General features: G+C 36.8%; 1 protein-coding gene across 10 annotated transcripts in view; it reads right to left on the bottom strand.

The window, feature by feature from the left end:
- Nucleotides 1-26,760, bottom strand: part of EPHA7 (EPH receptor A7) — a 171,147-nt gene that overhangs the window by 116,080 nt on the left and 28,307 nt on the right. The window lies entirely within an intron of this gene.

Consider the following 26,760-nt stretch of genomic DNA (forward strand, 5'->3'; position numbering starts at 1 on the left):
TTAGACGGTGGATAACTGGAAACATGCATGCAAGTTCATTTCATATTTTGTGTTGTGGGCTGTGAACCTATGAAAGTAAAAATGTGATGCGTTCCAAAACTTGTATTTAGAAATATTTTTATCAGCTATTGTCACAGTTCCCAAAGCAGAAACATCCATAAAACATGCCTATAACAACACTCTCATGCAGATGAATGCAACTTAGAAAGCCAGCTTCAGAAGTGCTTAACTACGTGGGCATTAGGGGAGAACGAAAAAGGAAACGGAGATCACACAATGTTCAAACTGGAAACAAATTAAGACTTTATTTCAGCATTGAGGTTATGGGCACACTTACAAGCACTGCCAACATGAAAAACTGATCACAAAAGTCCTCCAGAACTTTCTAATAAAACAGAAGCTTTTTCAACCATATTATTTTATTCAAGTTCTTTTTTTTTTCCATCCCTCATAGACAGTCTAACCTTCTTCTAAGCCTCCACCTCTATGTAAAGAAAATGGACTGTGGGTGAAACTTAGCATTGCGTATCAAAATATTAAAGCTAGTTAAATAGTCATTCTGAATTCAGAGAGAGAATTTACTTTGGTTATATTCATATTTGCTTGGATGTTTTCTCAGAACAGAAATGCAAAGTATCTGAAGACACTGATATTTAGAAGAGTTATTTCAGTTGTCGGGTACTGCAGTGATAAAAAGAGCAAGAAAACAATGAGCTTTATCTAAATCTCGCTGAAGTCGATGAAGAGTGTCTTTTACTTTAGTAGCATTTGGACTAGACTCACAGTGTAGTTGTGGCCACATGACCCTTGTTAATCTGTTGAATCTTAGGCAACTGAGGGAAAAACTTGGAGGTAAGATAATAACAGATTAAAGTTGATGAATTAGTTAAAACAACACTGGATCACACCACTCTAAGATAAAAGGAAATTCTGACTCTGTACTACTCTCTATCAATATATTACCGTTCTAAAGAAAAAACATGCCTTAAGGACAGAAATTGCCATATCATTTAGTTTGTCATGCTGGAAAAAAAAACAGTGAATGGAAGCTAAATTACCTGGCAGAGAAAATTAGCATGTAAAGCATGTATCCTTTGACTTTGACAAAGGGGCATGGGTTTGCAATAAAAAAAATCAAGCTTTGCTTGTAAAACATGCTATGGTTTGATTCTATCACAGTAGCTGTTACATATAACATTAAGAAAAGGAGACAAAGAATCTTAGAGAAGCACTTCAGATAAACATAACCAGTGAAATCATAATTGTGGCGAATTTAACTCAGAATTAGCCTTTTGATCCTTCATTCAAGATAGTTTCAAAATTTCCCAATCAGAGTCAAAAAGCACAAAAGCTGAACTGATTTGTATTCATGGACCTTAAGACATATATTTAAACTTCCATCTGCTCTTTCAGTACTTGCAATTGAAATGTAGCTAAAATTACCAAATAATAGTTTCCTGCCTTTCTTAAATAGTCAGGCTCCTCTCATGCTGAGCAAAACACTGGACAAATACACTGGGTCTTACAGCACACAGCCCTCTGCAAAAGCAAAGAGCAACTTAAAAGGCAAAGATCCCTACTGTGTTTCCAGTCTGTCCTTCTCAGCAGGGAACATTACAAAGCAAAGACACAGAGTAAAATAGAGATTTCAGACAGAAATAACAAAACGTAAATAGAACTCCCATCCTTTTTTTTTTTTTTTTGATGGCTTGATCAAGACATTTATATGCTTAGTCACTTACTATTTAAAGTAAGTGTGCATTTCTTATTAGAGTTCAAAGGATTTGAATGTCTGCAACTAGTTTGCATGACTGAAAGACATTTATTCTCCCGCACAGCACACCAGAGGCGGCAGGTTCAGGCAGTCGAACCATGCTATGATTCCATTATTCTTTTTCTAACAGGAGGCTTATCTGATGACATTTAGTAACCATTCCTTCAACTCATACACCCATAAACGTGAGGGGCAGAGTACTCCAGCACTGAAACTGTTAACAGTACAAAAAGAGTGCTTTTAAAAAGCATTTAAGAAACTTTATAGCTCTTTAGAAAGGAGGGTATGCAAGAGTATACATCATAATTAAAAGCACTCATTGGAGGAATACAACTAAATTATTTTCCCATTTTGCTTCACAAGTTGAAATTTATCACAAACAAATGTTCAGCCTAGTAGTAGACTACTTCTATTGCTCATAAATGAGGGTGCAATGAATCTTCACCTGTTTTTAACATATATCATTGTCCTTGCCAAGGAATTTACAACTGAAAACTCTACCAAGACAGACTGTTGCATGGACCACTGACCAAGGTGTGATGACTTGCCAGGGATCTATTATAGATCAAAGGTTGGAAAGAACTGCTCTAAAATATTTTTGCAACTTTATTTTTTTTCCTTTTGTCCTATTTTGCCAAATTCTCATGGTGATTTTTTTTTTTTCATATAATAAATAATTTAAATACATTGGTTTGCTCTAATCTATTTTAAATCCACTTAATTTGACCCAATTTAATTCTTTACATAATATTTTTAAGATTATAAGGATAGGTGGTATAACATCCGCCACTACCTCCATGAGCAACATTAAACAAATGTTAATTGTAAAAAGAATAATAATAATTAGGCAAACATTACTTGGAATTTTGTACATGCAAATTAAAGGTAATAAATCTAAAAATAAAAGGTGTATACTGTTTCAGAAAAGAATCTCATCAAAAAATTTGAGGTAACTCAAATTGTATACGATCACATTCATTTTAACATTTCAATTCACTGGTGCAGGAGAGCACTCAGCAGCAGCACTTCTTCCCTATAAAGAGAGTCTATCTTGTATATCAAGCAATGATGGGAGATATGCTGTCATTTGTACCTGGTGAGGCAGAACTGTGGAGGTGTAGCCATAATCCTTGCTAGTGCTGGTCTAAGTAAAATGCAAACTCTGGTTCTCACCCAAGCAAGGTAAGATCCAGGAGTGGTTTTGTTACTGAAGGGCTTCTGGGTTACTGGAAAAGGTGCGTGGGGGGGGAGGGAATGAATGCCAGCACAAAAGAAATTTACTTCCATTCAGTGTGGTGTGTCATTTTCAGCTGGTAATTTACAGCTTTCCCCAGCTGAAGCTCCTATTTTGTTCAAACACCTGCTCCAAAGTCTTACCCATTCCAGGAAACAGTTTCAAACCATAAGCAGTCGCACTTTACTGACAGCACAGAGGCAGAATAAAACCTACTGGTCTAATGTAAAACAGTCTTCAAAATGTAGCTGCTAATTATTTCCCCGTGTATTACAAAACCAACAATACATAGAAGAGGGAGTTGTACCTCAGACAAGTCACAATTTTTGCTTACTATCTTAGCCTCACAGCTGCTAGGGACTGATCAACCATGACCTCCCAGGACTACGCAGCATCTTAGACTTCTTTATTTGCCTGCGACAGCCACGGCTGCTCCTCAGAGCAAATCTTCCCACCTTCTCTACAAAGCAAAGAGATTTCTTCTGTTCAGAAGCTGGCAGAGTTCCACCACAAAATACAAATATTATGTGAAATGCCCCCAGATGGAGAAAGAGACTCCTTCACCGCAGAGCTGAGGTTTGAAACTGAGCAGGGCATTGTCATTTCATATTTAAACTTTCTTGTCTAAAAGCCTTAGATAAAGACCTACACTATTATGTCTGCATATGATGAAAGACCCTAGTGAAGATGATACTAACAATATTTCTTGGCATGTACCAAAGTGCTTTCTTCTTCTACATCAAGTTGCACTCAGCCGTAACAGTGGTGTATCGTGACAGCGGGATCTGGCTGGGCAAGGTTGCAGTGCCAGTGCAGGATACCCGTTCAAAGATGCATTTAGCATATGCCATTGCAGTCAGTGTAATCACAAACATTTTGAGACAAAGTGTTTTGGAGTCATTTAAGGACTTATATAAATACTGTAAATAATGGAATAGTGCAAAACCACAAGTAAATACTGAGATGTAAACACACACTACTGAGAACTACGATGCCACCTCTGTGGCATGCCAAGGCATTAGCCATTGTAACTAGAGGTGCTGACTGCAGCTTATGTAGAAAAATAGCAACTTCTCTGCTGTGAGCTCATCACATGCTTTAGTGGCCTGGCAGAGATCAAATAATGTATATTTTTCTTTTCATATTTATAAAAGAAAATTTAAAAAAATCCAAGAAATTCCCAAGAAGAGAGAATAAAGGCAGCTGTGGAGAGCAGCAAACAGCACTCTGGAGTCCCACTTGTGGGACAGGAAAAAGGAAACAAAAGGACATGTTAAATACTGCTCATTTTTTATGTAACCTATTCACTATAAACACTATGGAGATTCATTTTGCTTCTAGGAGAGCTAGGGGACTTAAATTGGGAGGGATGATGGAAATACTGTAAGGGCTAAGAATGGCACGTAACAACTGGTGTTTCTATAAACAAAGAAGAAATAGTAAACAGTTGTAGTGTTACATTAGTCAAGAAACTTATTTGCTACAACAATACTACAAACAAATAAAGAAATCTCAATTTGTAAGAGAAGTGCAAGGCTTGCAGTTTGCATATCAACTTAAGACTTAAAGGGCATAAAATTGTTTCAGCATGTTAGACACTTGATTGAACATGGCTTTTGATTATAATTTTTTAGTTTACATGAAAATAAGGAAACATAATGAGTTGCAAGGAGCTGACTGCACTAACTACTGTTTGATACCATTATAAAAAGTAGACTGGCACAATGGGAGAAAAATAAAGATGACACTGTGTTACCAGAGTTAGATAGCTTGTCTGTTTATTCTGGTTTGCTCACCACTCACTGTGTTTGCTGTCATAAGTAAATTCTAGTGGCCTACATGCCATAGTTTTATGCACACAGAAGAAGGTGAAACTAAAATTTTAAACCTGATAAATTTTTCAAAGTCAACATCAAAGGATGGCAAAGATGTAATCACAGAGTTTCAACATCTTATGAAGTTGGCGTTCTCCCCTTGTCCTACCCAGAAACATGGCAAAATGACTGCACACCTCAGGAGAGCTCAGGCATTCTTCCTGTTCAATTGAATAAGTTGACTATATGTAAAAGTGGTCCTACACATTGCATTTTTTCTTACAGGCAATGGCTAGAGTTTGTTTTATAACTGCGTGGTTATAGACTTCCATTCTTGTGATTTTTTTGTGTTATCTTAATCAACTCCCTACATTTATACCCTCCCCATGCCTGCGAACATTAAAGACAATTCAGCTAACCCCGCTTTTCACAGAAATTATGTATACACGAGGAGTTTGTGCAGATGTTTCCTGGATGAAGTTATGCAGCTGCAAAGACTTTATTAATTATAAAATGCAAAATGGATTGTTCTGTAATTGAAACTCTCTGGGGCTCTGATACATTTGAAAACTAATATACATACGTGTATAGTCAGGACATAGATGGATGCTGTTAGATTATTTATTACAGATGGATATTTTAGCTAATGCAGAAAAAAGGCTGGTCTTTCTCCACTGGAGCTTTCAAATATTTGCTTCATATTAATGTCTATGGTTCCATAACTCAGGACTGAAAGCACAGCTTGCAGAAACAGTACTCCCACTGCTAGTGTTGCTGACCTCATCTACGATGGACAGGTCCGGAATCTTTATTTTAATCCTATTGACAGTGCCTCAGTGGGAGTAATTAGAACAGTCGGCCACAAATCCAGACCTCCTGTCACTGATATATTAGGGTTTTTCACAATGAAAATGAGCAGCAGACAAGGAGGATGAAAACAACATGGGGTAGTGATTATAGCAAGATTTGTCAACCCCATTCTGTATTAACCTGCTACAAACATATGACAATTTGGCATGGCAGACACCAGCAATGCAAAATGCTTAATATTCCACAGTATCAAAAATAAAATTTTGAAAGAAAAATGTTTGGTGGGTGTTGCTCTCTTATGACATACTTGGCTGATAGATCACAACATCAGCCACAGGTCCTTTTAAGCCAACATATCTGAAAAGTTTAGATAAACTGAAAGCAGACCATTATAAAATAATTCCCAAATGTGGATTTCAATGTGAAATAGTAGACATAAGAAATCCAGTTACAAAAGGAGACTTTATAACCTCTGATCCCCTTTTCCACTAATTTGTGTACATTCAAGTCATGACTATGTTTGAAACTGTAAATTACTTTTATAGTCAGAGATGGCATCTGTTATGCCTTCCCTGGCACCTAATATATATTGTTTTATAAGGATCTCAGACTGTAGTATTTTATTTGTCTAACTACTATGCAATGATAAATGTCTAGCTGAAAAAGATGTTTATTTTAGCTTGATTTTCAAACTGCAATAGCATCTAAAGATTATTCATGTTTGAACTGAGGAATTATGTTGTATGGTTTAGCCAGAGTAAACTCAAGACTCTTAATGGTGCCTCAGCTATAGTGTGAATGACATATCTAAATAGGGCTGTCCTGTGGCTGCATACCATCATCCACCGAATGTTTGCTGTTGCCTGTCAGGAATCTCTCAGACCTTGTATTCATTCCCCAAGCCTAACATGCCCTTGTTGTCTAAAGTCCTGCTGATGTCTTCTGAGAGATGTTCACATACTTCTGTTCACACAGTAAAGATCCCAAAATAGGATGCTTGCTATGTAATAGTAACTTACCCACATTTTTTTCACCAGACAAAATGAAACCTCTACCTCCCTACAAATCTGCTTCAAAAATTACTGAGTATGTCATCACGTGCGCCTATTTAACCTACCTAGTTGCAAAGAAATTTTATAGGCACAAAGAACTATTCTATGGTGATTTGCTGGCTAATTTACACACAAGGACAAAGCAATCAGGCTGAAGTACATAGTCCACAAATCAAAGAATACCCAATCTCACTATACTGTAACAGCAAAATTATTTAGAATGTAGAGATTCTAAGTATATAAAAGACTACATTTAAATGGCAACTAAAGAAACTGTAATGCAGTTTTGATCAGAAATAATAAGTGGGTAGCTATATTGAACATTGTGTCCTGAGGCTATGACACAATGTTTCTCTACATTTTCAGAGTTTGCAAGGATTTGAGTATTTGCCTCTCATTAACTTTCCTGGAAAACACAAATACAAAGCCACTCCCACATTTTGGGAAAATTAGCTTGAGAGATACAAACATACAAAACCACAGACAGATTGGAACTCCATTATGGAACACAGAATTCAAATGTGAAAGGTGGGTTAGAGAAATGAAAGGATGATACCTTGGCTTTCCTTTTCATTCTTTTCTTTTTTTTTTCCTCCTTCTCTTCCTCCATCCCCACCCCCAAGATTAGTCTTGCAAGGTGCTGAAGTAGCTTTTGCACTGAGTTAAGTGACAGCTCAACCAATTATCCAGATTGGGAGACTAAAGACTCCACACTTTGCAGGACATTATGTAAATTCATCATAAAAATGAATGCATGACTGCAGTTTGGTCAGCAGCAGAAATTTTATCCATCTTCATCAGAAGGTTCTCAACCAATTGGAGAATTAATGGAAAAATGAACTTGTTTTATTAATAACTTCTATTTTTTTATTAGTTTTATTAATATTTATTTATTTATTTATATATATAGTTTTATTATATATATATTTTTTATAGTTTTATTAAAAACTTCTGCATCTTTGTTTTTTGTTGTCTTTTTTGTTTATTTGGGGGGAGGTTAGTTTGGGGGATTTTTTTCATCTTTGACTTGGTAATATATAGTTATGAACTTTTTAATTAATATTTTCATTAAAAAATACATGGTTAAAATTACAGTGACTATTCAGTAAATCTAAGAATAGCAATTATTACTGAAACTTATGTTATGGAAGTAAGGGTATTCTCATAGGAAAGTTATATGATTAACTTAGGGGAATAGCACATCACTTACATGCATCACCAGAAAACACATTACTTCAACAAAAAGAAATCAGCTATGCAAACTTCACTGAAATTACTACTTTCATTTCTAAACAGATGTATGAAAAAATCATGCTAAAAATGTAGCAAACCTCTGTTAATGTCTTTTAGCTTGTATAAAATTCAATTCTAACAGTCATAAAGGGAAAAAATACTGGTGAGAAAACGAGCTTTTTCGTTAATTTTTTAGCTTACCTATTGTTTGGGTGTAGCTCAAACAATGAAACACCAAACAATTCCTAATAGTCTACAAGCTAGCTTGCTTTATACACTGTTCTCTTCTTGCAGTGCAATACTACCCCCCAACTCCTCTGCCATCGGACAGATTCTGTACAACCATACCTTGTCAGAACATACACAAATTAATTATTTGAGTTGCTCAATTCACATTCAGACTTTTTGACTGCAAACATGTCCTGGGGAAGGTTCCCTGTTGTTTCCTACAGAGAACAAAACACATCACAAAGAGCTCCAAGCAGTAATGAAAATAATGAAATTCTGAGTTTTTGTTTCAGTCTTGCTTGTTTTCAAAACAAAAATACAGTAAGACACAATAATTGATAAATCACTTGGAAAATTAAAATAATCTGCAAAAAATCTTTAATTTAAAGCTAACAGGATTCCCACTGTCACCTCGTCTAAACTTCCAATGAAGTAAAGAGGATTTCATGAAAACAAACAAACAAAAAAAAACCTTTATAAAGGTATGTACAGCAGAATCTGAGGTACTGCTTACTAGATAGGACCTGCATTTTTTTCCCTTTTTCCTCATTTTTTTAAACAACTCCATCGTTTAAGAATCTTCTGGTATCACTGTCTTCACTCAAATGAAGAAAAAAAAAAGACTGTCCTACTCTAAAGAGCTACATCACTACACAGCACTGCTGGAACTATGAGACAATAACCTTCCCTAAGAAGCAGTGGACTTGTCCCCTGACACGACCTTCTCTAATGCCTATTAAGCCCCCAAAGACAGTCGTCTCCTCTACTAAATGAACAGTTACAGTCTTGACAGTTCAGCTGCTAGACGACTGATCAAGAAGTCACAGTATTTTTCACCAGTTCCCACAAAAGCCATTCCACAATATTTGCTAAGACCCTGGTTGCACATTTTCTACCTTTCTGGGAGCAACACTTTGAAAATTCCATGAGCAAAAAACATTAGCTGGTGAAGGGAAGACTTGTGATAACTTTTTTTTTTTTTTTTTTTTTTTTGGGGGGGGAGAGCTGCTTCTAAATTATCAGGAGAAGACTGGAAACAGGATTAAGATTTTGTCCATCATGTCTATAAGGTCTGACCAAAGAGACATGGATGAAACTTCCAACCTGCCTCTCATCCTTCAGAGCTGTTACCTGATGTACAAGTCCCACAGCCATGAAGGATACACAGCCCAAGGAGGAGTGGATGCATGCAGCAAGGCTACCTTCAGGCTGGACCTGCCCCTCTGCAACTTTCCAGGACATGCAAACCTGCCTGCCTGCCTGATCCCAACCGTGGGCAATTGTGGGTGGAACAGTAGTGGCTCTGTTCAGCAGATGGCTTTCAGGCCAAATTTTCCTTTGCAGGAGTCCATGAAGTTCACTTAGCACTTGACTCCTAAAAGTGTGTACACTCAGACACTCTGAGCTGCTCAAAGGCTGGATGTCCAAAATACAATGTAGATGCAACTACACTGACAAAAGAGTTCCCCAACAGCAATATACTTATGCAAAACGTAAAAAATACTTTACTGTACAGGCACGATAGTTCATATGTCACTACAGCCTTTTTTACAAAACCTTCTGACATACTACTATAAAAATAACTTCATGTTGTTATATTGGCTCCTCATTCTAGTTTAGTCTATAGCCACTAAATGTCTGTGAAGGCATAGCACAGGAGCAGGGGGCTGAGAAATGATAGAACCCCTTCTTTCAGCAGCAATGCTTTATTGAGGTATTAATAAAATGTAAAGTTAGTAAAAATACAACCTGAGTAGTTTCTTGTACTTACAGGGAGAAAACAGTGCTATGTTTGCTCATTCTGTCTGCCTTTATGCCATCAATTCCCTCCTCACACAGAGGACTCCCTCCTGATGCCCCAAAATCCTGTCTTACAACAACTATCCAGTTACAAATATAATGGGAGAATTTCCTATAAAGGCCTAAGAATAATCTGAAATCATTTCATAGAACCTTTTTGTCCCATATGAAATAACTGAAGTTTTTGGGCGGAACCTAAAGTATATGGTTAAGGATAAAGTTATCTGTAAAGGAAGTGGGGGAAATAGATTTGTTGCTGTACATTTTCTGAAGCTTTGACACAACCAACTTGATGGAGATGTTTAATTCAATTTAACTGTAATGGTGCTTAATAATTGGCTGGCAAGAAATAAATCTAGAGAGCTTATTCATAAAATAGAACAGAAGCAGACATCTCCATAAGCTTTCCAATTCAAATTAAATTAAAATAACTTAATAACACATTTTTGTTTCCTTTGGACAGTGACCTACCATTACCATTCTAGGCCTGAATCCAGCAGAAATTTTTCACAGGTTTCTGTAACACATTCCTCACGGCTATCATTATAGAGCAGACAAATCCATCCAAACAAAAGACCAGCTTCTAAGAAACCTCAAGAGCAAAAAACTCCACTTCTGCACAACCGTGCTACTGAATCTAAAAATAACTTTAGTTGCATATGCTGGTCTCAGATATTCTAACATTTAATGTTGACTGTCTTACTCAGAAAAATTATCATTCCCATATGCATGCACATGCACTGTGATGCTTATGGAGGAACATTTATACAAACAAAGTAACTGTTATCCCCAGTTACATTTCGCTTGGAGGAGGAAAAAATAGAAATACTTCTAAAAAGGAAGCAAAACATACACTCTAATTTCTTTAAGAATGGATTCCCTTCCAGGTTCACAGAAGCCAGCAATATTTTTATCAGTTCACATACCATGAATTTAAACTCTCCCTGTAAGTATTTAGCTATAATCTTTCAAAATAAAAATGGATTTAACCTCTTCATCTAAAGATTAGAGTATCAGTGTATTAAGAGATTACAAACACACAGCTCCACTTTAATGAAGAATAATAAAAAAAAGGCATAAAAAGGAATAAAATGCGGAGAAACTTTTTTCTTGGTTTGCTTCAGTATGTCTGTGTTAAGAAAGAACACAGCTAATTCTGTGACAGAGTTATCTGATACAAGTTTTTATGAGAAAATTTCCCAGATTCACACAATGCTTTAATTCCAAATAGTACAGCATGAGTTGTGATATAGTGAAATGAAGTTGTCTTTACTAATTGCACGCTTGGAGCAGAACTGTGTCTTACAGCAGAGTGTATCAAATCTGCCTGGCAGATCCTTATGATTTGGAAATGTCACTTTCTACTAAGCACAGAAAAAATGAGGAGGGGCAATAAAGCAGCTCAAAGATAGCAGCCATCCAAAAAGATAAAGAACACGCTGAGGAAAAGCAGACAACAGATTGTGGAGACAGAACAATCACAGATGGAGGACAGGTGGGTGGGTCAAACAATTTTTTTTTTGAAAAAAGGTTTATTTTCATATTTAAACAGTACCCTGTTGTGTAAATGTTCAGCAAAGGACTGATAAGAAAATGGATTTGTAAGTGCATTTGAACAAACAACATGTCTTATAGTCAAGAGGGGCTTAGTCGTATATAATTAAGGGATAATGTGCATGGTTGAAGAGTGTGTGATACAACAAGCATTTTCTGCAAGTGATTAAACACCACTGCAAAACAAAGGAGCTAAGATACCCAAAGAAGCTTTATGGAGCCAGCATAGAGTAATATTAAAATATGAACTTTCTTTTTGTAATAGAAGACAAGAGGATATTCATCTAACCATATAAAAGACTTTTTCACTGCAAATAGTATGAATTTCCGTGCTGCTTCTGCCACTTAATCAAGCTCTTTAACTGAGATAATCACGCTTCCCATTTCAGTGTACAGTACTATTACATTTAATCCTTTAACCCCCTAAGAGAGCAGCTCTGTGCACACACAATGCCCAGGTTCACTGGAATTATGTGCAACCATAGTTCTCTACACATTTCTGGGAACTGAGTAGCATTACTTGTCTGTAGGGTAGAGGCAGAGGGGACCTGTGTCCAAGCACAGGCACTAGCAACCCTGATCAATCATCCATCTCCATCTCTTTGCTTGGTTTTCCCTGACAAACTTTTCATGAATTTGCCAAAATACTTTCTCAAACTACCAAAGTTCATTCAGGTGACTATTTAACTGGATGTTAAAGCATGTTTTATTCCTTATTAAAAAAGTATATTTAGTGCATGTTTCCACACAATGCCTCACATAGCTGCAGCTGGCATAGATATAGCCACACCGACACTGAATCTGGGTAATAATGACAGAAATGCTGCAGCAGTAGAGAACTCTGCGTGGCTTTCAAAAACACAAGAAGCTGAATAAATAGTTTACCAAGTCCTTGGGACTTTTTTGCGCTACAGATTCACTCTTATTGTTTCATGCTTATTACTAGAGACATCATGAATGAAGAGAAAAATTAATTCTTTATTTGGAGAATCTTTAATTGTTGATTTTCAATCAGTGTATGAATTATCTCATACCTAGAATTGACTCAGGGTCCTAACTATGAACAATTTGTATCTCAGAATTATTTTTTTTCATGTGCAAGTAACTACTCAGACAGTTCTGTGTAACTTGTTAGAAAGAAAACATTATACATATTAGTTTCTCAATGCTCAAGAAACTGCACAGTTCTTTGAAAAAAGAGCAAAAGCAAGATACATAAAGAGAAACAATGATAGAAGCAAGTTGTTATAGTCACAATCAGAAAGAAAGAAAGGAAGGAAGAAAGGAAGAAAGAAAAGAAGAAAGAAAGAGAAAAGAAAATGCTGGGTTTTGTCAGCATTTATGCCTCATCTGAAAGGTGGGTGCAAATTTATATCAAGTCCAGTTACAGGTAATGGTGCCCAGTTTGTTTTCACATAATATGTGCAGATCGCAGAAGAAACACTCTCACTTTGTAGAACTGTCGTCACAGCCCATGGCAGAATTCATTTTTCCACTTAGGACGGAATTTAAAGATTTCAATTAGGCAGCTCTATTCAAAAATCATTTGTTCATTCTCAAAAGGATGGACTGCCAAAGAAGAAATAAAACATATCTCAAGGAGGCATGAAAGTCATGGCAATGGCCCAGGGGACAGCAGGTATTGTCACTGATCAAAAGCATTCCTTGATATCTCTCTGGACTCTAATACAGTTCTGTCTTCAGTTCTGCTACATTACCCAAAAGCAGACTGGTCCTCTAGTACCACTGTCCTTCTCCATAATTGCAATTTTCTGGGTTAAATATTAATGTTTTTGTTTTGTTTTGTTTTAATGTTAAAAGTTTGAATACAATTAAACTTTAATTCAAGTTAATTTCATACAAAAAACAAAGTTGGAACAAATTCAGAGTAGAGTGGCTTTGGAGGTCCATTAGGAGTAGAGAAATAGGGCTGAGCAGTATGAAACAAAACAGGCATGCAGTCTTCACTCAAGGCTCAGCTCCTCCCCTTCTCTTCACAACTTTTTCTAATTGCTCAGCCAGATGAATTTCCATTACACATTATCATTTCCACTTCATAGCATGGCTCCTTATCAGCAGCCAGCACATTAGTCCAACAGACCTACTGATCTCACATGGGTCTCCTCTTAGACTGCAACCGGAAAGCTACACAAAAGAAAAAGCTTGGCCAGATCTGACACTGGATTTAAATTCAAAGTCAGATTGGGACCTGGGCATCCTGAGTCTGCCTTGTGGACTTGGGGAGGAAAGAAAGGCTGTTGGGAAAGAAATACCAACAGAAATTGTGGTAATGTGATATAGAGAAGGGATATTTTAGAGCAGAATTTGCCCAAAATAATCCCTTGATGTCCACAGGCTAGCTGACAACAGGCCACAGACTAAGTATACAGGATGTCATTTCTTCCAAGATTTTAACAGCTAAATTTCAGTGTATATGTTAGTGTTTACACATGTAATGAACTCTTGCTGGAGGCTATGGAGACCCAGGGCTCAATTCTGAGCTGCCTAAACACATTTGTGTAGTCCAGTCTGAGAAGGGCTATCCTGTCAGGTACTGAGATGATGGCCCAAAAGAGTATAGGTCTTCTGTGACTCCCACACAGATGCCACATATACTATACACCACCTGAAACAAAACTAGACAATGTTTAGGAAAATAACATCAGCCTCTTGCAAATGGTCAGTGGAATGGCTCTCCAGGTGAAATCTTCAAAATAAATCCAACTTTCAGTTACTTTTCTTAGCATGACAACACAGAAAGCACCCAGTCACATGAATTACCATTAATCCTCAGAGGGTACCCATCTGCACAGCTTTACAAAGTATCTCCTGTTTTCATATACAAGCAATTTATGTAGCGATGAGAAATAGGAACAGTAGATTATCCACAACTCTATATCAGAACTGCCTCTGTCGAGTACCAAATAGATCCATACACATAGTGTTGAACAGCTTTTTATAGCTTGTCACACGAAGTCTCAGTGACTGAACTGAAATGAGTAATGTATGCCTACAGGGGATGAGATATCAAGCTGAGGCTGGCACATTTGAGCCTTAGAGTAGAGAACTGGTGTACTGTAACTAGTTATCAAAATTCAAGATAAAATAGTGAAGTTAAGTTGTTTATGATTATGCTAGGCTATTATGACATTTATGTGGAAGATGATGAAAATTAGTTTGGCATGAATGCAAATGTTAGCTGGCAATTTACTGCATTACAGCACTAGTATAGATAGAACACATCTGAAGAATCTTAATTCTACACGAACAACATGCGTGCATCTGTGTTTGTGTGCATGTGTGTACACATGTGCATGCCTGAAGAACATATTTGAATGATATAACCCTCTCTGCTGTCCTATTACTTGTTCAAACATGAATGGTAGAAGTAGCAAATACTTTTTTGGGGGTGAAGCTAAGAATAAGTGAACATTCTTGGTTACTACTGACCCCAGAACACTTATTAAAGACTTTATCTAGTACCGATAGCTACTTAAAATAATAAAAAAAGGAAAAAAAAAATAATAATAAAAAAAACACTCTACTTTTCTTTTTATATTTACCTTTCTTCAAACTTTGGAATGAGGTAACATATGACATTGCAAAAATAGCAGATGCAAAAGCCTTATATTGGGCTTTCTGCCACTAAATGCATGAAGCTACAATAAGCATTAATTATGGATACTTCTGGGAGATTTGGGAATCCCTAATTAGCATTTTTTTACTTGCACTGCAAAGGGTGCCAGCTATTAAATCTTCTGTTAAGACCTTAAGAGACTTGAATGCACTTTTGTGCCCTTTTGGTTCCTTTGTTGCAAAAAGTTCATATGTGGTCCAAACTCTCCTCTGCAGTTAACCTGCAGCTTTTTAAGATATTTGATAGTTACTGATAACTTTGCCAAAATAAAACAAAATGCCTTCCAGAGAAAGGGGGTTTAAGATGTAAAAGGAATACAAATCTCCCTGAAACATTCCTCAAACCTCTCGGTTTTGACTAAATGTACCCATACATTTGATGTCAGTGTCACACAGGGTGACTTCAGTGTACATATTTGCAAGCCTGAGCCCAAGCATATATCATCACTGCATGCATAATGATTTTCCATCAGTAAGGTTTCCAACAAGAACCTTTGGATGGACTTAAACCAATATACTCTCTTCCCTGTCCTCTGAATGTAGACCTCCCAAGTACCTGAGGTTTCAAGCAGCCAATACTTAGCACTGGATTTTAACACATCCTCCTTCAGCCCTGAACATAGCACATATTGTGGATTAGCAATCAAATAAATAAATAAATACATAAATAAAAATAAATAAATAAATAAAAATCTGTTTCATCAAAGTCTGAAAATGGGAGCTAGTGGAAAAAGAAATGGAATTTAATGTGAAAATAGGTAATGCTGGAGTTGCTCTACTGATTGCTTTTTTTTTTTTTTTTAATACTGAATTCACTTACAGCCTCTGTTTTTTATTTGTAGTGAAGCTGATATAAAATTTGCTGTCAGCCACAGCTGGTTTGCAGAATTAAGGGCTCCTGCTGTACAGTTTAGAAATACAGATTCTTGACCTTTTCCATGATGATGTTTCTACAACATCCTTTGGCAGCAAAGCCCATAGTCTCATCGATCTTTTAGTAATTGTCCTAAAACTTAATATAAATTGTTTCTGACAGTGCTTAAGCACATAGCATTTTTATTTATGTCCACTGACATATGAAAATAAATTATTCCTTTTCTCTTTGTAACATTCTCTAACTGGTTGGCAGACTGAAAGATTTTGTGTAGAAATATAGAGTTCATGTGTTCTGCTTAAAACAACAACAACAAAACTTAAGAATGAAGACAACAAATGCCAAGTCATGCTGGTAGATGGGTAGCTCCCCCCAGTATGAAAAATAAAAATGAAGCATCTCTTTCAAATGAGAAAATGAACATGGGTCAAAGAAAAAAACTCAGACAGACTCACAATACAAGAAGATTACGTAGGGCTTATGTGGTCTTACTAGTGAATGAAATCCAGTAACATAAAACTTGAGGAAAGGATTGACTTTTGGTGTTATATCTGTCTATATTGTTCAGCTAAAGATTTGACAGTTATATAATCCATTTACATGCAGCTCTTTGCATATGCAGAAAAAATTATGCCTCCTGCTCAAGTTTTATACCAGTTCTGTTCAACTCAGAAGATTGATTGAACTGCTGTTCTCATGAAGGTCAAACAGGTGATGGAAACTTCTATTGCTTTTTCTTCCTAAAATTTCTGGTGAAGTACCTTAATTCTGTGGGTATTTTTAGGTTAACTTTATTAGGGATGTAACTGTGCTCAAATATTTCACTGGAATGGAAAAAAGCAATTTTTCTGCATAAAAGAATAACATAACATTTGCCACCTCATACATCTGCATTTTCTCCTTGACTTTCATTTTGCATCAAAACCAGATTAAACCCACAGTCTTCTTCCTTATTCTCCATATCTCTAAAGAAAATTATTTCACATTTTCAATGAATTTGGGTAAATTCTCCCTTTGGGTACCTATTCATTGAAAGAAGATGACCACAGTAACTCATCATCATGATAATTCATCCTACCTCTTCTAGCTTCTCATTTTTAAGTCAGAGGATCCATTTATTGTTCTTCACAGAGTTGAGAGGTAAGCTTTTCCAGGCTCTCCAGCATCTTGCTGCCTCATCTTCTTCAGCCTAACTTCCTAGCACTCGGTCCGCTGAACCTATCTGTCAATTTTAATTGACTATTCCTTCACTAGGTGACACAACATACTTTTTCTCTGCATCTGTCTTCATCACAGGCCCTTACTCTGAAGTGGCCGAGTAGACAATAGCACCAGATGTACAACATCCCTTGATCACATCACAAAAATTACCTAAAAAGAGAAGTTTAATCATCCTTTCATCCTTTGTTCCAGCTGGTTGCACATGTTTAAATGTGAGCAAAACTCCAAATACTGATGGTTCTTTAAATTAATTTATTCAAATATTGATTTTTGTATCCTTTTGGTAATAATAAACATCAAACTATATAAGCAGATCTCACAAAAGGAGCTGCAAAAATGTGGACATCCTACTTTGTTTCAGCCTAGGTTAGTCACAATGAGGTACGGGATAGCCTGAATGAATTGGTGTTTTTTTTTTGTTTTTTTTTGACCTCTGTTCCAATCAATGCAGAACTATAAAGCAGAAGTGGACAAAATCCACACTTTATTTTGAGATTTCATGTTGCTACTCTGCTAACTACAGTAAGCATTTGGCCAGTTTTGCAACCTAAGTAGTCTGCTTAGTAGAATAAAATTATTTACAAGTAGCATTGTTCAGTAACAAGGATACTAAGTCAAAATTTGTATTTGGGGTCCATTCGCTGCATAGTCACTTAACACCTTTATGGCCACAGACAACTCACTTCATTTCTCTTGTTTTCTCAGTCTTCTCTGGAAAAATAATGAACAACAGGGGCAAACAAGCATACATTCCCATTGAGCATATAGACAGTAGAACCTCAGAATCAGTTGACACTTCTCTTTGAGTCTGGTTGAATCCTGTGGGCATTAAAGTACTAAACAGCAACAATAGTCTTTCGTAAAAACTGTGCAGCTGCAGAGGAACTTAAGCTACTCAAAGGAAAATATCTCTAGGTTAGAGAATACCATCTAATCAACCAATAAAATGAAATGGAAGAGACAACTCCTGTACACCTCCACCAAAACACATGAAATGATAAAGTGGAAAAGAGTCTTATCAGCCATTGGATATACATAACATACAGGCATGTCAAAGATAAACATTTGCATCTGTTTTTTAGTGGATTTCAGGAGAGGGTTGTGAAAGTAAGAGGGTAGATAGGGAAGGGGCTTTTACGGATTTTATGTGCTATTTCTGCTCTTGCTACTTATTAAAAGTTGCAGAAATTGCCTGTAGACAACTTTTTCCATGTTTTTGCTGGCTGTAATACTGTCACTCCTGCCTTTGTTCATGTCCTGAAGGAGTTCCTCCAAGAACCACTGCTGCAAGAGTAGCAGACAGACAAGTCATATAAATGAAGACAGTAAGATATTTATAAATACTTTGCAGTATTCTGGATTCTCCTATTAATTTATGCTGCAGTTACTTTCAGAGCTGAAAATCTTCAACCCGCAATACTTCTGGTTAAGACCTTCCAAAACTACATGATGGCAAGAGAAAACCCATAGGATAGGTTGTAAATGTCTGCCTTGTTTTCCTATGGGTCTTTTTCAACAAGAGTAAAATTCATTGCAACTTTCCTTTAAGACTTCGCAATGGTGTCAACAACAGTGGCAGTAGAGACGGCAACTTTCCCAGCATCTGTCATGTCAGTACTAGGGCCATCAACATAAACAGATTGTGCAAGAGACAGTTGTCCCAGTAAGACTCAGCCAATTCCCTTCATTCGCACTGATCACTGACGAAAAGGATTTTCTTTGAATTGAAAGATAAATGTAAGAAGTTCCTTATGGACAGACGGACACACACACACACACACACACAAATAAAATGTTTTATGCCCTACTTTCCCTGAACTTCTCATGATAAATTTCCCTGAGGAGAAACATGCATTCTGGCTGTCCAGCCACACAGAAGAAAAATCAACCTATGGATGACTAAATATTGATGAATATGGTGTGAATTCTGAGGCAGGTTCTCCCCTCTTCTTTCTTGCACTTTCTAATTTACAGACTCTGCAGTATTTAGAGTCACAATGTCAACCAAAGTCAGAAGAAATAGAATTCCAGAAAGCATTACAACCATCATTAGCACACTCTATCCCAGCTACTTATCAGACGCATATAAATCTTGATGCCTATGTGACTCACTATGATGAAATTAAATGAGAGCAAACAGACAAAATGCATGTCTACTGCTTTTATCTCCAACCTAGTCAGACAGTCATCAATATATTTTAGCAACAGCAATATACTCTGTAATATTTCAGAATACTGTTATCATTTTATTAAACCAAGTATTTACTCCTTCTATACGTCCATTGTTTCCTAACAGATATCCCGTCTCCAGCACTGCCTGAATGATCCAACATTTCATGCGACGGCCTCACATTCTCCCTTTCCTAAAAACAATATTTTCAAAATATGCATTTACTTTATGCATAATATGTTTCAAGGGGAACTAAAATCAGCATGCACAAAGTCAAGCAAGCAAAGCAGTTGGAGGCAATAAGAATGTCAAAGCATGTGGTATCCCTGTTCATAACTGCATGTATTGTAAAAGCACAGAAGCGTACGTTCACACTAAGTCTGTCCTCCATCTACCCTCAGACGTTTTAATCTGTTTCCTTAAAAGGACAGGTGCTAATAAAGATTTGAAACAGAGACTGAATTAAGAAAATGACAGGAAAAAAGAATCCCTGCTGCTACAGAACAGCACTCTCACTGGGATTGCATTTCTTGAATATTCTCCTTCAAGGAGAGCGGCATATCATTTTTTATATTTAGCCAGGGGAGGTGATAGACTGAAATAAGGGCTGCTAAAACCAAGGCAGGTAGCGTGAAATCTAAGGAAGTACAGAATGGAGAACTTAAAAAGAGGAAAGGGGTTAAAATTCTTTTTCATCTTCAGAAAATCAGCACATTATTTCAACTGAGCTAGCAGGCTCGACTGTACTGCAGGATTACAAGGAAGCTGAAGACAAAGGTTTCATTCACAAGTCTACCCTTTTACAAGAGATAACCTCCTGCGCAGATGTAAAGTCAAGTCATGTCTGATTAAGTTCACTTCTTCTGTGACAGTGGACAATGCTTTTGGGATCAAAACAGAAAAAGAAACCATGATCCTGTACCAGTCAGTGTTCTGTACATTGATCAAAATTCAGTATAGCAAAGTGGCACATGTAAAATTCATTATAATTATGCTAAAAATGATGAAGAAATCAATAATGTTTATTCTAGTTTTGGTCCTTACCCAGTAAAAATACTGACTACTTTTAATAGCAAGTTTTGAAAAACTTTTAAGCATCACTGATTTTTTACCATTCATTTTCTTCCATTACAGGATATATTTAAAATAAATTATTACCTATTGTGCTTAGAAATCTCTCTCATCTTGGTATCTTACCTGAAGTCATTCTGCTTTGTAACAGCACAATTAGCTGTCATGGAAATTAATATGAGATAATAAGCAGAATACTTTCAGTCAATTCATGGTCGAATTAAACTAAGATTCAGGCCATTCACGTCATCAAGGACAAGATTTCACCTTTTAACTTCACCCTACAAAAACCCAGTGGGAATAGCTGAACCCATGGTGTCTATTTTTTAATGCAAGATTTGATACATAAATTCAGTGGGAGGTTTGGCATTTGTTTTCATGGAAACATGGATGAACCTATTTAATGTAAATAATGTGTGGTGGAAAACCATGCATACATTTGAATATTTTGTAGAAAGTGATGTTTTTCACATAAAGCTTATGATTTTAGGAAGCTGTTAGTTATTCCAGCAGCCAAATTAAAAGGGCTAGTCTACAAATAGGCAGAAAATAACTTTTGTTTGTCCCTGAATTACAAATCATTTTGTTTCGTTCTGAATTTCTGCCACAGTGTTGTAAGAGTTATAATAACATAAATTAATGCTGTGCGTGTAGTAAGGCAGCAAGGAGTATAAGACTCCTAGAGGGTTATCGTTTACTACATAACTTTTGTAAGTTTGTCAAAACTATGCTTATTCATTATTTCAAATTGAAAATAATAATGTAAAATTACTATACCTATATTATGCACTACTTAGCACCTAGCTCAGAATTCTAGCAAGAGGAAAAAAATTACTGAAACGTAAGACAGAAAGCTGACACTATACATATTTTTAATCTGTTTCTGCCCTGATATGTTAATATTGCTCACTTATCACAGAAAACGAGCATGTGTGCTGTCCTAGCAATGCAACTTTTTGTAAATGCACAATAGCCAGATATGAATGCCTTTGAACATTATTGGTTATTGTGGTGAGAATAAATATATCAATGAGTTTTTAATGACTTTAAATGGAATGTCTCTGTGCAGCAGCAAGGATAGGCACAAACATAATACACTGTGTTTTATTAATAAAAGAACAACCATTTTTTCCTCCATCCAGATGATCCCCTTCAGGTCTGAAGTGCACTGAAGGTGATAACTTTGTGACAAAAATAGAAAGACAATCTCAGTCCTAACAGAGTACTCCCTAGAATGCATTACTTTCTTCCTCCAGAGCAAGCAGATTACTTTGGACGCTTACACAGCCCCAAACAAATAGTTCACATCTGAAAAACTCATTTCAACAACAACAACAAAAAATTAAACTGCTAATGAATTATGGGCAGACAGAAAATTTAATAACAGGAGGTCTATCTCTACTTATTTGCAGTGGGGACTTTAAAATACGACCATTTCAATTTTCCTTTTTTTGGTCGTCCCTTATCACTTATTATCTTCATTTAGTATCCTTAGCATTTACCAAACATCAGAACTGTTTGACAGCCTACCTTTTGAAAAAATCAAGAAAAGAAAACTGAAATGTATTTCTGTAGGAGCTGCCATTGTACAGCAGCAAATAGACGTTGAGCTTATGATAAGACTACAAGATATACTTGCATGACGTGGCAAATTCAGACTTATTTTATAGTCCACCATAGATTTACTGAATTCCTGAACTTCATTTTTAATACAGAATTAAAATTTACCCTATTCCTCCCCAGAATCACAAAGGAATTAAGTGACTGATGAGATATCAACAGAATCTAATGTTTTGGTTAACACAGCAGAGTAGGCAACGATAAATCCATGAAGGTTAGGCGTCATAATATAGCAGAGCAAGGTTGTAAGCTTCTAGGGCTGTAGAGCACTATGTGTTACTTAAGTGGAAGTAAAAAACGGCATGCAAAGTACAAAATGCAGTGGCACACAGTTCTGAAATAATGACTTTGGTATTACATATCTAACTATTTGTTTCTATTTAGCAGTGGTAAAGAGACCAGACATGGCAGCTCATAGCAAAACATCTGATTTGCAAGCTGAGGATTGCTGCTGTCTTCACATGCAGTTGTTCCTGATTAAATCCATGTTAACAGAGTAAGACCTGTTCCTGTTTAGTTTACGTCACTTTTAAAACTAGATTCCTGTTTTATCCTGCACTCTTGAGCATGAAGGAACATGTGTGCCCTGACTAGGAACCTGCTGATGCTCAATGTGGAAGGATATTTTCTTGCTCTTAACTTAAATTTTGCCCATAGGGAGACTCCAATTACACAGACATTGAAATGCAAGTCCTGTGCTCCCTGTGCTCCGTAAGAGGAGGTGTAAACGAGCCAGACTCGTGCTCAGTGTCCTCTGCAGCCTGGCCGTTGAGGGTGTTTTACACACAGAGGCTGCAGCAAGATTTCACTTCAAAAGGGCCTCTACAAATGGTCATATGGGAAAAAGACAGCATGCTTATGGTCTGCTGGGTGAATTCTGCAGCAAATTCTGCAGCTTACAAGAAAAAGGATGTTTTTGCAATTCACCAGCCATATAAACTCAATCACTACTTACACACTTTCAAAGCCCCACAGGCTTCTTCCTTCTCTTCCTCATCAGTGCCAGCAGTGATTCCACAATTTTAGTTTTATCCCCTACTACACCTATGAAACATACTTACATTTCTCCAAATCTTTGTGACCTTAATGGTTTTATACAGGTATAATCTAATAGAAGTTGTTATGATTATTCTAGCAGAACTTCATAAGCAGTCTTGTCACTGGTATATGAGATGAACTAGGATCCTTGTCTTAGTCTTTTGAGATACATCACTTGATCAGGGCTAAAAGCATTTTAAAAAAAAAAAAAGCCAATGAATCCCAAAGTGCTCTGACCAAATATTGAAATAAAATAAACAGATAGATAGATAGATAGATAGAGCAAACAAACAAACTTTGCAGCTGTTTAACTGTGGGTTTTAACATGTGGGCTTCAGATTCAAAGTGTGCTTAAGCATATAAAGTACCAATTTCTTCTTTTCCTTTTTTTTAAAATTAATTCTTAAGTTAATTGATAATCTGTTTTAAATTCCAATTCTAAAAATCACATTTTTGTTGTTAATTGTTGTTTCTGAATGAGCATCTAAACTCTAGCTTAAGGAAAATGATGCTTTCAGTCCTTGCAGTTTGAAAAGATGACACAATTATATTTCAGAGACTGAACAGATACATACACAAAGATTAAAGAATAATGAAGGTTTCAAACAGTCCTGATTTTGTAGAGGCAAAATACATTTCAGCAAGCTATGCAAACCTGTCTAAAGATTAAGAAATAAAAAAAAAAAAAAAAAAGAAGGAAAAAAAAAAGGCAAGTTCTCATACTTAGAGCCCTTCTTCTTCAGCTGAACTCATCTTTTAATTTCCATGTTTGCAGGTGCTTTGGGATGGTGGAGAAAGAAAAGAGGCATTCCGGCCTGCTTAATGAGAAGCATAGAGCTCAATTGCCTCAGGTCCAGATCATAAATTTAAATTATCTTTTTTTTTTTTTCCTAAAATGATATTACACAGTTCCTGCCTCTCTTGCTGTGTGAAGAAGAAAAAAACAAAAAAAAAAAAAACAAAAAAAAAAAAAACAGTGAAGACTTCTGTATGGATTGTACAAAACCCAACCTTTGTCCTTTGTCACACTCTCTGCCATTTGAGAAGAGAGAAGCAGCATGCAGCAGGGAAGAAGAAGAATGCGCTTCATTCTCCTCTAAATAACAATATGGCTGCACTTACAAATGAGCCCTTCCTCTTTTCATTTATTTATGAAACATATTTCCTCAACTTTTGCCACTGAAATTTAATCACTTAAAAACAAGAAATTGTTAGTTTTGCGCATGTGAAAAGTACTTTGAAAACTCTTATGAAAATAAAAACAGGAAGTAGGCCTTAGCTCTTAGGAAAGACAATCTCCCAGGCACTTCAAGGGGCCAAGGTCTGGCCTCACCTTTATTCTCATGCATTTGCATTATTGACTTTATGAAACAAAGGCAAAGCCCTATGTAAAGAACACATTGTGCAAACCAAGGATACATGCACAATCCTGTGTCACCAGCAATGGCAGCTCCCAGCAGAGACACTGGCAGAGACATTGGCTATTTGCGCAGCATTCAGATACCACTTTGCTATGGTATGCAAGCCATTGAATGATACACCTACCACAGCGGTGAAATGTCCTTCTTTAAAGTTGCGTTCACCCATTTACACATCCACCATAAATCTGTGGGGCTGTAGTGTTGCAACACCCATTATCCTCACAATAAAGCAGAGCTTTTACTCCCAAGAACCAAAGCCAACTCTTCAAACAAATGGTTGTCAAGGTGTTGCTTGCTAAGGTACTCCCCACACCCCAAAAGAAGCTGCCTCTGCTCTTGGCTCACCTCACTCCTGCTAACAGCAGAGTCAAGCAGAAGCCCCAGGCCTGGGAAGCAGAAAAGGCAAACAGGGAACAACCAAGAAAGCAAAGGGAAGGAACAGAGGAAGATAGGGAGGACACTGATATGTCTAGAAGTCCCCTGCACAGCAGCAGGGCAGCCTGGTGCTCCAAAGCATGAGGTAGAAGCTGGGAAACACCTCCAACCCCTAAGCCCAAAATCATGCCCTCAGATTGCATCCCCATGCCTGTCCACACTCCTTCCCCATTCTTCCTTCCCTCTCTTCAAGGCTTCAGTTTGATAGAAGGTCCTTCAATGCTTTGCATATGTGGAGTAAATTTTATTACCAACTTTAAAAATATATAAATAAAAGCCACTTAGTCTGTTAATATACAAATGAGTAAAGCAGTACATTTAATTGAAACTTTTTTTCCCCATATGGCAAATTTCATTTGTTGTAAAATCACATACTTCATTACCGGCAGGTTATTTAGAGTATTCCGATCTGTCCAGCAAAATGTTACATAATTTAACTGTTCTCTTTGAGGTGATTCTTTCTTAGTCATATAATTCATTTTTTCTACTGATTAGGGAAGATGACTCAGTACTGAATATTCTGTCTCCTCAGTCAATTGATTTTTTGTGCTTTTTTTCCTCCAATGTTATTTTCTCCAACACCATTTCACTGGTTATTCTTTATTAGTATAAATCATCTGCAGATGTGCTAGAGATTTCACAGTACAGCTTCAAAGATCTTTTCTAGAAGCTCCAGAGAACAAAGCAATTTTTCATACCTAATCCTATTCTTCTCTTCCCCACTGATGTAACTGTCAAAGAAAATCACAGCTATGCTGACAACGCAATACGAAATGAACTCGGATCCATACAGACTATTTTTGCAGAAGCCCGAAGTCCAGAGGTAAAAATTGTTCATTATTGTAAACAGAAACAACCTCAAAAATCTGTTGTTGAAGCCCTCACCCCTTACAGATGAGATTAATCAAGAGTAAAATCAAACTAGCTCCAAGCAAGACCATCAGATTCCCATCACCTGCCAGGTTTCCTCTACCAGAGCAGGTGGATGCTGCAACAGTATCACCAACAATCCAGCTGTTGATACTGCCAGGCTTATTGCCGCCTTCAGACAGCAATTGAGCCAGAAGCTGCTATCTCCCCACACCCCCGCAGTTCACAGCCAGTGGTGTCACTGTCGCCCTAATGAATCTTCTGCTGACATTTAGTCCAAAGAATGTTTTGGTTTGTTCTATTTTGTTTAAAACAAACACGCAAACAAACAGGAAACTACATTAAACCAAACACTTTCAATTTACATTATTTTTGGATCACTTCTTCAACAGCCTGCCCATGGAAAGCTAGCATTTTGCAAGCTTTCAACTAAAACACAGTGTTCAATACCAACAGGATGAAATGAATCAATCTGACCATGGCTTAATTCACAAAGGCAAATTTCTCTTTCACAGTCCCGTCCCTGAAATAGGAAATAAACTTCTGTACTTCAGTATCCATTTCTGATGGAGGAGAGGGCAGAACTGGGTCAGGTTTAGTTTTTGTTTGTTTGTTTGTTTTTTCATTCTACACTTTTCATAATATAAAGCCTGACGAAGAGACAGGCTATCAAAACTCAGCCAGAAATCAATGGATTTACAGCTGTGTAGCAAAACCAAAATGTGACTCAGAATTTGGTTAATACTCAATGTAATTTACAGAAGAAATGGGTCTTTGTTAAGCCTTAAATTAATTTGCTTGCTTAGCAGTCTTAGGGCTTCTTAGAATCCCAGTAAGGTACCCCATTGCTCTCAATGCTCTCTGGCTCATTGCTCTCTCTGGACTGTTCAGTGGCTGTCTGTATT

The sequence above is a fragment of the Cygnus olor genome, chromosome 3 (assembly GCF_009769625.2).
Source record: "Cygnus olor isolate bCygOlo1 chromosome 3, bCygOlo1.pri.v2, whole genome shotgun sequence".
Classification (NCBI taxonomy): Eukaryota; Metazoa; Chordata; class Aves; order Anseriformes; family Anatidae; genus Cygnus; species Cygnus olor.